Genomic DNA, 10933 nt, shown 5'->3' on the forward strand with positions numbered 1-10933 from the left:
AGAAAGAGTATTAATGATCCATTGCCAAGTTGTCATGCTGTTCACATAAAAGAGAATTCAAGCAGGATTTGTCCTCAAGGTCCTGGGTTCTATAGTGGCGGCAATCACTCTGGTCGCTATGGCTCGCTTCTATATGAGAATTCTACAGTGGCTGCTATTTGCACAATGGTCACTCCAACACTTGCAAATGTCACATCAGATTCTGATCATGGAATCCTGTAAAAAGGATCTGGAGTGGTGGCTTCACTCCCCTATGGTAATAATAGGCAGGTTGTTTCTACCCCCCCCCCAACGTATAGCCACAGTGACTACGTACACTTCCCAGACAGGGAGGAGGGGGCATTATCTGTGACACACTGTTCAAGGGACTTGGCAGGAACACGAGTACCACCTGCACATCAATGCCCTGGAGATGAGAGCAGTGCCTCTGGCGTTGCAAGCACTTCAGGACTGTCTACCTACAGGGACTATAGCAATTCAGACGGACAATATGTTGGTAGTGTGGTACATCAACAAACCTGGTGGAACCAGATCTTACCCCTTGTGTTGAGAGGCTCTACGCATTTGGCAGTGGACAATATCTTCCCAACACTTTCTGTTTGCAGTGTGCATCCTGGGGAAATCCAACATGATGGTGGACAAGTTCATTTGGACTATCCTGATGCCTCATGAGTGGTCCCTGAAGCAGGAAGTTTTGGACTTGATTTTTCACAAATGGAGCCAGCCATACTGCAATCTGTTTGCCACCACCCTCAACAACAAATGCAGCAGTTACTTTGCCCTAGTCTCACCACCGGGACAGTCACCCAGGGATGCACTTGTTCACGATTGGCCCCCAGGACTATTTTACGCCTTCCCACCTTTTCCCCCGATCCCCAAGGTTCTTCAGAAAGCTCAGTCATTGGGTTGCAAGCTAATCCTCATTGCCCCTTACTGGCCTCATCAGATATGGTTCCTTTGGCCTCACCTGCAGGGAGAGCCTTGGATCCTGGACCCAGTGCCAGATCTTTTGATGCATCAGTCGGGGGCACCCCATCCTTCCATTCAAACTCTCAAGCTCGCAGCTTGGTTTCTCCACTTCCGGTCTTGGCCAGGCTTCTCAATGTTTCTCTGGCAGTTCAACACATTTTGCTTTCCTCCCATAAGCCCACTACTAGGAAACTTTATGCTAGTAAATGGAAGAGGTTCTCTTGTGGGGCAGTCAAAAATTAGGTTGATCTCTTTACTGCTCCCATTTCAAAGATTCTTGAATTTCTGGCTGAAACCTTTGACCGAGGAGCAGCTGCAGCTACTGTCCGAGTTCAGTTAGCTGCCATTTCTAATTTCTGTATGGGAGAAATGGGGTCCAATATCATGTCCCATAGGTTATGCAAGGCATTCCTAAGAGGTACTACCCTCTTAAGACCTCCAGTAAGAGAACCTTTCCCCGCCGGGATCTAAATTTAGTTTTAGACACTCTGATTCTTTCTTCCTTTGAACCATCTGCTTCTTGTCTGCTCAAATTTCTGACTTGGAAGACCCTTTTTCTTGATTGCATTTACCTCAATTACAAGGGTTTCAGAATTACAGGCCTTATCTATTCATCCCCCGTACTTGATTTTCCATAAAGATCGGGTTTCTCTTAGAACCAACCCCTCTTTCTTACCCAAGGTATGATGTTCTTCGTGTTTCACTGTTGCAGTCATTACATTTGGGTAATCTGCTGGCAGGTTGCCCTCAGTCGGCCTGAATAACAAAGTCTTGGGTCCTGCTTCTGTTGCTCTCTCTTCTTCCATGACGTCAGGTTGTCAGGGGTATAAAACATGTAGCCAACGCCATTTTATTCAGTCTTTCTTGCCACGCGGTACCCAAAGCAGAAGCAGTTCGCAAGTGCCGGTCGGCCGACTCCTTAAATTTTTGCATTCGAATTTCAGAACCAAAGTCTTCAATTAAAGCTTGCTCCTTACTGATGTCAGTAAAAGTTAATAATTGCATTACTTGTGGGAAGCAAATACCTCATAAAGATTTTCATTTGTACTGTATTCCTTAAGCGTCGGTATATTTTTGCTTCAAAATATTTTGGATCCAGATTTAATTACCCTAAAATGTCGTCAGATAGCAATCCGACTACCGGAGTTCACAAAAAACACAAAGAAAAAGACAGAGACAAACCGTCGAGGTCCAAAACCGACAACGAAGCTTCTCCTAAGCCAGTCGCCAGTTCGCCAGTACTCCGTGAGGCACTTTCGCAGCCCCTGATACCCACTGTTGAGTCGCAGGCCTCTACCGAGATCCATGCGGAGTCCGGCATGCCGCGAGATTCTCAGAATATTGAACCCGTGGATGTCTCCCCCTTGGATGGGTCCGGAGCTGCTGAGCAGGCACCGGCGTCTGATGGTGTTTTCAGGCCTCAAACATTTTTATATAAAACCAACGCCAGCTTCAAAATCAAAATCAAAAACAACTTCTAAGTCTAAAAAACCGATGCATGAGCCACGTGCTCAGGCCCCTATGCCTAAAAAACAGATGATTAAAATGGCTGAGGACTTAATTACTTGGATCAGGGGTTCCCAACCCCCACCCCCCCCAAGAGGCCTAGGCAAGACACTGATTATGAATCTTCAGATCAGGTTTCTATTTCTTCTGATTCCTCTTTACCACCCTATGAGGATTCAGATGCAAAAGAATCCATCCTGAGGATTATTCTTTTGAAGAAACCTTGCATACTTTAAGGGAACATTTTCATTGGGAGAGTCAGGATTTCTCTGAATCAAAAAAGAGGCTTAGGGATTTCCTTCTTCTTCCTCAGCATAGGCCTTTGGCTATACCTCCTGTTTTAGACATTGTTGATGTGTTTTTGGAATCAAGCATGGCTCCTGATTCCCTACCTCCGGCTCCTAGTAAGCCAGATGGATATTACAGGGTTCCTGACTCCCATAAATTTCTATTCAAAAATCCTGCTGCTGATCCTGAAACTATCTCACAGGGTCCCAAAGGTGTAAAGGCCTCTACAGCCAAAAATCCTATCCCCTCTGATAGAGACTCTAGGACGCTGGATAGATGGGGAAAGAAGGTTTATACATCTGCAACCTTGGCAATTAGGACCTTAAACTGCCAGTTTCATATGTTAAAATATCAACAGCATGTTATGGGCTTATTGAAACAGAAAATTATGTTGATTTCTGATTGTCTGAAAAATAAAGAATTACAGGAATTATTGCATGCAGCAGAACAGGTTGGAAAGCATACTCTGCAATGTGGTTTTGATTCTTTGGAGGCCACCTGCAGGGCCGCAGTTACTGGATCTGTGATTAGAAGGCATGCCTGGCTCAAGGAGCAAAATCTGCCTGATCATGTTAAAGCTAAATTGTTGGATGCTCCTTTACAGCATGATACTCTGGTAATAAGGCAGAAGAAGTTTTAAAGAAAGTGCAAGACCAGACTAAATCCATGCAAACTGTAAAATATTTCTTATAAGTGCAACCACCCAGATTCAGTAGGCACTGGCCTACTAAAAAAATGGCCCTTTCCTGTGTCCAGCAGAGCCTCTCAAGGCAAATCCAGGTGCTCAAAATGCTCTAGATACCAATCACAGGGTTCTTGGGTCCTGAACCATCTGCTTCTTGTCTGCTCAAATTTCTGACTTGGAAGACCCTTTTTCTTGATTGCAGTTACCTCAATTACAAGGGTTTCAGAATTACATGCCTTATCTATTCGTCCCCCGTACTTGATTTTCCATAAAGATCGGGTTTCTCTTAGAACCAACCCCTCTTTCTTACCCAAGGTATGATGTTCTTCGTGTTTCACTGTTGCAGTCATTACATTTGGGTAATCTGCTGGCAGGTTGCCCTCAGTCGGCCTGAATAACAAAGTCTTGGGTCCTGCTTCAGTTGCTTTCTCTTCTTCCATGACGTCAGGTTGTCAGGGGTATAAAACATGTAGCCAACACCATTTTGTTCAGTCTTTCTTGCCACGCGGTACCCGAAGCAGAAGCAGTTCGCAAGTGCCGGTCGGCCGACTCCTTAAATTTTTGCATTCGAATTTCAGAACCAAAGTCTTCAATTAAAGCTTGCTCCTTACTGATGTCAGTAAAAGTTAATAATTGCATTACTTGTGGGAAGCAAATACCTCATAAAGATTTTCATTTGTACTGTATTCCTTAAGCGTCGGTATATTTTTGCTTCAAAATATTTTGGATCCAGATTTAATTACCCTGAAATGTCGTCAGATAGCAATCCGACTACCGGAGTTCACAAAAAACGCAAAGAAAAAGACAGAAACAAACCGTCGAGGTACAAAACCGACAACGAAGCTTCTCCTAAGCCAGTCGCCAGTTCGCCGGTACTCAGTGAGGCACTTTCGCAGCCCCTGATACCCACTATTGAGTCGCAGGCCTCTACCGAGATCCATGCGGAGTCCAGCATGCCACGAGATTCTCAGAATATTGAACCCGTGGATGTCTCCCCCTTGGATGGGTCCGGAGCTGCTGAGCAGGCACCGGCATCTGATGGTGTTTTCAGGCCTCAACATTTTTATATAAAACCAACACCAGCTTCAAAATCAAAAACAACTTCTAAGTCTAAAAAACCGATGCATGAGCCACGTGCTCAGGCCCCTATGCCTAAAAAACAGATGATTAAAATGGCTGAGGACTTAATTACCTTTGATCAGGGGTTCCCAACCCCCCCACCCCCACCCCCCCCAAGAGGCCTAGGCAAGACACTGATTATGAATCTTCAGATCAGGTTTCTATTTCTTCTGATTCCTCTTTACCACCCTATGAGGATTCAGATGCAAAAGAATCCATCCCATCTGCATCTCCTCCTGAGGATTATTCTTTTGGAGAAACCTTGCATACTTTAAGGGAACATTTTCATTGGGAGAGTCAGGATTTCTCTGAATCAAAAAAGAGGCTTAGGGATTTCCTTCTTCTTCCTCAGCATAGGCCTTTGGCTATACCTCCTGTTTTAGACATTGTTGATGTGTTTTTGGAATCAAACATGGCTCCTGATTCCCTACCTCTGGCTCCTAGTAAGCCAGATGGATATTACAGGGTTCCTGACTCCCACAAATTTCTATTCAAAAATCCTGCTGCTGATCCCGAAACTATCTCACAGGGTCCCAAAGGTGTAAAGGCCTCTACAGCCAAAAATCCTATCCCCTCTGATAGAGACTCTAGGATGCTGGATAGATGGGGAAAGAAGGTTTATACATCTGCAACCTTGGCAATTAGGACCTTAAACTGCCAGTTTCATATGTTAAAATATCAACAGCATGTTATGGGCTTATTGAAACAGAAAATTATGTTGATTTCTGATTGTGTGAAAAATAAAGAATTACAGGAATTATTGCATGCAGCAGAACCGGTTGGAAAGCATACTCTGCAATGTGGTTTTGATTCTTTGGAGGCCACCTGCAGGGCCGCAGTTACTGGATCTGTGATTAGAAGGCATGCCTGGCTCAAGGAGCAAAATCTGCCTAATCATGTTAAAGCTAAATTGTTGGATGCTCCTTTACAGCATGATACTCTGGTAATAAGGCAGAAGAAGTTTTAAAGAAAGTGGAAGACCAGACTAAATCCATGCAAACTGTAAAATATTTCTTATAAGTGCAGCCACCCAGATTCAGTAGGCACTGGCCTACTAAAAAAAATGGCCCTTTCCTGTGTCCAGCAGAGCCTCTCAAGGCAAATCCAGGTGCTCAAAATGCTCTAGATACCAATCACAGGGTTCTTACAGGTCAAAGCAATGGGGTGCTTCCACTTCCAAATCTGGAGGAAACAAAGCACAACCCTACAGTAAGCAGTCTAAATGACTTCCCTCTTTCATCACCAAGCACTTATCTTTTGGCAGCCCCCTTGGGGGGAAAGTTAGCACTTCATGCTCAAAATTGGCAGTTAATTACCCAGGACAAGTGGGTATTAAACATAGTATCCCAGGGGTACATATTTCATTTCCATACTTTGCCAATTCCAAACAGTTGGCCAGATCTGCCACAAAATCAATGGGCAGAGGCTCAGAAACAAGTTACATCCCTCATGGATATGGGGGCTATTCAGCCAGGACCAGAACAGGAAAAAGGACAAGGTTTTTATTCAAGACTGTTCCTGGTACCCAGAAAAGACCATGCCTGGCGTCCAATACTGGACTTATTGATTTTGGACACATTCCTGGACATTCCAAACTTCAAGATGCTGACGTTACAACAGCTACTGCCTATGCTGGGCAGTAATGCTTGGTTAGTGTCTCTAGACTTAAAAGAGGCATACCTGCATATCCCAATAAGGGAATCATGCAGAAGATACCTCCGCTTCAAGGCAGGTTTTATGCATTACCAATTCTCTACACTGCCCTTTGGCTTATCTACTGCGCCCAGGGTCTTTACAAAGTGCCTGGCACCAGTAATTGCATTTTGCAGGCAAAGAAGCATACAAATTTATCCTTATCTGGATGACTGTCTCATTCAACCAGAGAACAAGGACATTCTTCTTCAACATGTGGCATTTGTAAAAAGGCTTCTAACATGCCTAGGGTACACAAAAAAATTAAAGACATCATAACTGGTACCCTCTCAAAAAATTACATTCCTGGTTGCTAGCTTGAATACAACTGCCCAGATGGCTTACCTTACGTGAGATAAACAAAGGCAACTGACTATATGCTTCAAACAGATGGCAACAAAAACCCAGTTATCTGCAAGACAAATTCTGCAGGCTTTGGGGTCCATGGCATCCTGCATTCTACTACTTCCATATGCAAGACTGCATATGAGGAAACTTCAATGGTACCTAAAAAGTTTATGCAGTCAGCATTGTCACAGTCTGCAAACAATGATTCTTTTCATTCCCTGCCTACAACAGGAGTTTCTTTGGTGGGCAGAGACATGTCACCAAAACAAGGGACTGTCATTCACTCTACCCCCTGCCACCCAAACCCTAACTACAGACTAATCAGACTATGCTTGGGGGTGCCCACCTGGCGGGGAGATGCATTCAGGGCATATGGAGCCCAAAACAAATGCATCTGCATATCAACCAGAAAGAGATGCTAGCTGTTCAGAATGCTCTGACAGCCTTCAAGGACTTACTTCATCCAGGACAACTACTGATAAAGACGGATAACCCCATGGTTATGTGGTACATAAACAAGCAAGGGGGTACACATTCCTACCCCCTTTGCAGACTAGCCATGGCATTGTGGAACACAGCCTTGACTTACCAAGTACATCTTTAAGCTCAATTCCTGCCAGGAAAACAAAATACTCTGGCAGACTGCCTAAGCAGAAATCTTATGGACCCGTACGAGTGGAAACTGGATCCACAAATCTTCAGCATGGTAACACAGAAATGGGGGAGCCCAGACAGAGATCTAGTTGCCTCTCCCCAAAATTATCAACTGGACAAATTCTGCACAAGGGCTTATCACAGACAAGCATGGAAAGTGGATGCCCTATCCTTCAGTTGGAAAAACCTATCAGTCTGTGCCTTTCCCCGTCTGCCTCTTCTCTCCAAGGTCTTACTAAAGGTCAGACAGGAAAAAACAAAAATGATCCTAATTGCTCTGGACTGGCCTCGCCAGCACTGGTACCCAATTCTAAGGAATATGTCTTAACTCCCGCCTTGGTACTTGCCTCAAATACTTCATCTACTGTCAAAGCGGAACAATCAAATTCTGCATGGTCAGCTCCAAACTCTGAACCTTGCAGCATGGCTGATTATTTAATTATTCAAACAACACCTCTCAGTAAATCTGTGATGGATGTCATTTTGGATGCCAGAAGGCCTAGTACTAGAAAATCTTATGCTGATAAATGGAAGAAATTCTGCGCTTTGAACCAAGCACAAGGAACAGACACAGCAAAACCAAATATACCTCAGATTTTACAATACTTGACTGAGATGCTTGACAAGGGCCTATCTTTTTCTTCAATAAAAATCCATGCCTCTGCCATCTCGGCCCATTACAACACAGAGCCTCCCATCTTTTCTCATCCTCTGCTAAAACAGTATCTTAAAGGTGCCAAAATTTTAAGGCCTCCCAGAAGATCACCAACCTCTACATTGGACCTCAATTTTGTGCTGGAAAAACTCAATGAAAAAGGTTGTGCAGTCTCAAAGGTGACTTTATCAAAGTGGGTTTCAGACACTATAAAACATGTCTACGAGTTGCGTAAACAAAAATTTCCAGGGAAAATTAAAAGACACTCAAGAAGGGCCTTGGCTACCTCTATTGCCTTTCAAGCCAGACTACATTTGGATTTGATCTGTGCAGCAGCTACATGGGCTAATCCTCATACCTTTATCACATTATCATTACAAAGTAGATGTGGCCTCCTGGAACAGGGCATCCTTTGGTTCCACGGTCCTGAAGTGTTTTTTCCTGTGAGTCACCCAAGAATCAGATGCTGGGGACGCTGTCCCAATCAGCAAGAATGAAGGTGAGATGTGGACAACATAACATAAAGAAGTTATGTACTCACCATAACGTTCCATGTTTGTTGTCCTTGATTTCGCCTTCCTTCTTGCGTCCCACCCTCCTTCCCCCTTCCTGGATGATCAAGAGGAATCCCTTGTTTATTGGTTACACTGGCTGGGTTTCCTGTATACCATACTGCATGGTTAGTCTCAGTCTACTCCTGTTACTCTTGTGGAGGGGTAACACCTTTATATGTAGGTGTCATCTGATATGTAAAGTAGAGTATATCTCTTGTCTGTCTGTATGGTCTACTTCTAGGTTATCACAAACGAGATCTGGGTAACTACCGCTAGGCATGCTGGGATAAGGATCCACAAATCTTCAGCAGTAAAAGCTCTCAGTAGTATATGGCTGAGTCAGAGCAGACTATCAGCTCCGAACCCAAACAGCAAGAAGGAAGGCGAGATCAAGAACAACAAACATGGAACGTTATGGTGAGTACTTAACTTCTTTTTAGAGATGAAAAAGTACTGCAGCTGTGCACATTTGCCAAGACCGTATTTATTCATGAAATTGTGCTCAAGTTAAAACAAAGCACGTATATGGAGTGGACCTCTGGATAACATTACTTGGGATGACTCTTTTGTAACTTGTCTATGAACTGAAGGAAACATGTGATTATAGAGATCCTATCACAAGCTTTTGTTGGTTTTAAAAGTGATGTTCAAATACACACACACACACACACACACACACACACACTTTTCTTGTTTAACTCATAGTAAGATATTAACTGTGCTTTGGATGATGCTGAAGGGTAACCTTGATTAACTTACTAGTTTTTACTATATTGTAAATTAAAATTAGAATCCGTTATTATGCATCTGGCAAAACGTTAAACTGAGCTATGACTGTAGAATCCCCTTACTCTTACAGTCCCTAAGCATAATTAGTATCATGGCAAATTCTGACTTAAAGACCCACCTAACACAGAGACATGCAGATGCATGCACGCGCACACACACCTGTTCTGCCATTATACAAAGTGTGGACAAATTACCCTTAGTGACCTGTGAAGGTGTGTTATTCAAAAACATGTTCACTGTTGGGGTATGGTCATCAGAAAAAAAATTATGTAAAAGGTCATCCACTGACCATCTCTCAGAGGAAGTGTCTCTTCCAGTTTTTCAACACTCTAAGCCCTGTCTGATATAGGTCCCTAACCAGAACAGATGGAAGCCATCCATAGCTTTCTTCCCTGTGTTGGCTGTGGTTGGCAATCTTGGCTCCTTTTCTATACTCATTCAGCAGCTAGCTTGAAAATTACATGAGCCCACTCCCGATCCCCATGTGTCTTGTTTGGGAGGTTTGCACTGGTTGGTGACTTCCTCCTTGACATTATCATCGCTTTCCTTTCTTGCTTAGCTTCACTTCTTTCTGTTCCTGACTAGTGTTTTGTTTTCCATCTGTCGCTATCTTGTGATCAGTGTTTTTGAACTCTTGTCAGATTTTCACCTTACCTGCACACACTGTGTGTAACAAGAGGAGTCCCTGACTACCCTCTACACACACACACAAACACAAACACCCCTAGTTTGAATGCTCTGAGCTACTCTCCATCTCCCACCAAAGCAGTATCATAAGTGATCCAAACTGGCCCTATTCTGGTATCCTTCCCCATGACAATCAACTGTCATGCTCATTCCTTAGTTTTCTACACCATGTAACTGATTTGCTGCCCTCCCCTAAATCCATTTATTGTGGTAATTCCTGACTTAGTTGTGACTCCCAGCTACCCTTCTTACAATACTATGCAAATGAGGTATACTCACTTTTTTTTGTATTCCATTTCAGTGACTGTGTATGATAGCTGTTCTAGGAGCTCTAGGAGCAATTGAATGTGGTATTACAGACTGAACTGCTACTACTCCTCACCCTGTAACCATCTTTAGCGATGTGTGGTGTAACGTCAGTAGCTTATCTTCATAAATCCCAACCTTTATCCTTTTGGATGACAACAGTATTGTGAGTAAAAAGAATGGTGTAGTGCACATTGTAGTATTCATTTTTTTTTCTATAGAGTCATTAAGTACAGTAAACATTTTGGTATTTATTTCTCTCTCTTTTCCACCACTGGCTGACAATCATCAGTCATTTCCTGACCAATTGACCCATTTGTTCCTCATCATCAGGACAAGGGTTGACAGTGAGGGGCCGTCATTTAGACAGTCATCAGAGTGATTCATTATTTTATTTTTTTAATATATCTGCAGTGCTAACATCCCGCATGCAATCTTTGTATAATAGGGAGGGAGGGGCCATGCAATGAGCTGTCTACAAAGGATGGCCCTACACTTTGACAGGTGTGTTCCCTTCAAGCAGTCCCTCTGCTGAAGCACAGGAGATGGTTTCCTCAGTCTCCATCTGGAAAATTGCCCCTCTTCCCCATGTGCTTCAGAGCTTACTTACCCCCTCTCACTCTAAACCCTCACTGCCTGGTTTCTTTTATGACAGGACTGCTAATTTGATCCCTGGTTGCC

At 43.6% G+C, this 10933-nt stretch overlaps 1 protein-coding gene across 1 annotated transcript in view; it reads left to right on the top strand.

Annotated features, from left to right (window-relative positions):
• ERCC6L2 (ERCC excision repair 6 like 2) overlaps positions 1-10933 on the top strand; it is a 1190567-nt gene that overhangs the window by 1171955 nt on the left and 7679 nt on the right. The gene's annotated exons all lie outside the window — the stretch shown is intronic.

This window comes from Protopterus annectens, chromosome 17.part0, assembly GCF_019279795.1.
Source record: "Protopterus annectens isolate FY-2018-M chromosome 17.part0, PAN1.0, whole genome shotgun sequence".
Classification (NCBI taxonomy): Eukaryota; Metazoa; Chordata; order Ceratodontiformes; family Protopteridae; genus Protopterus; species Protopterus annectens.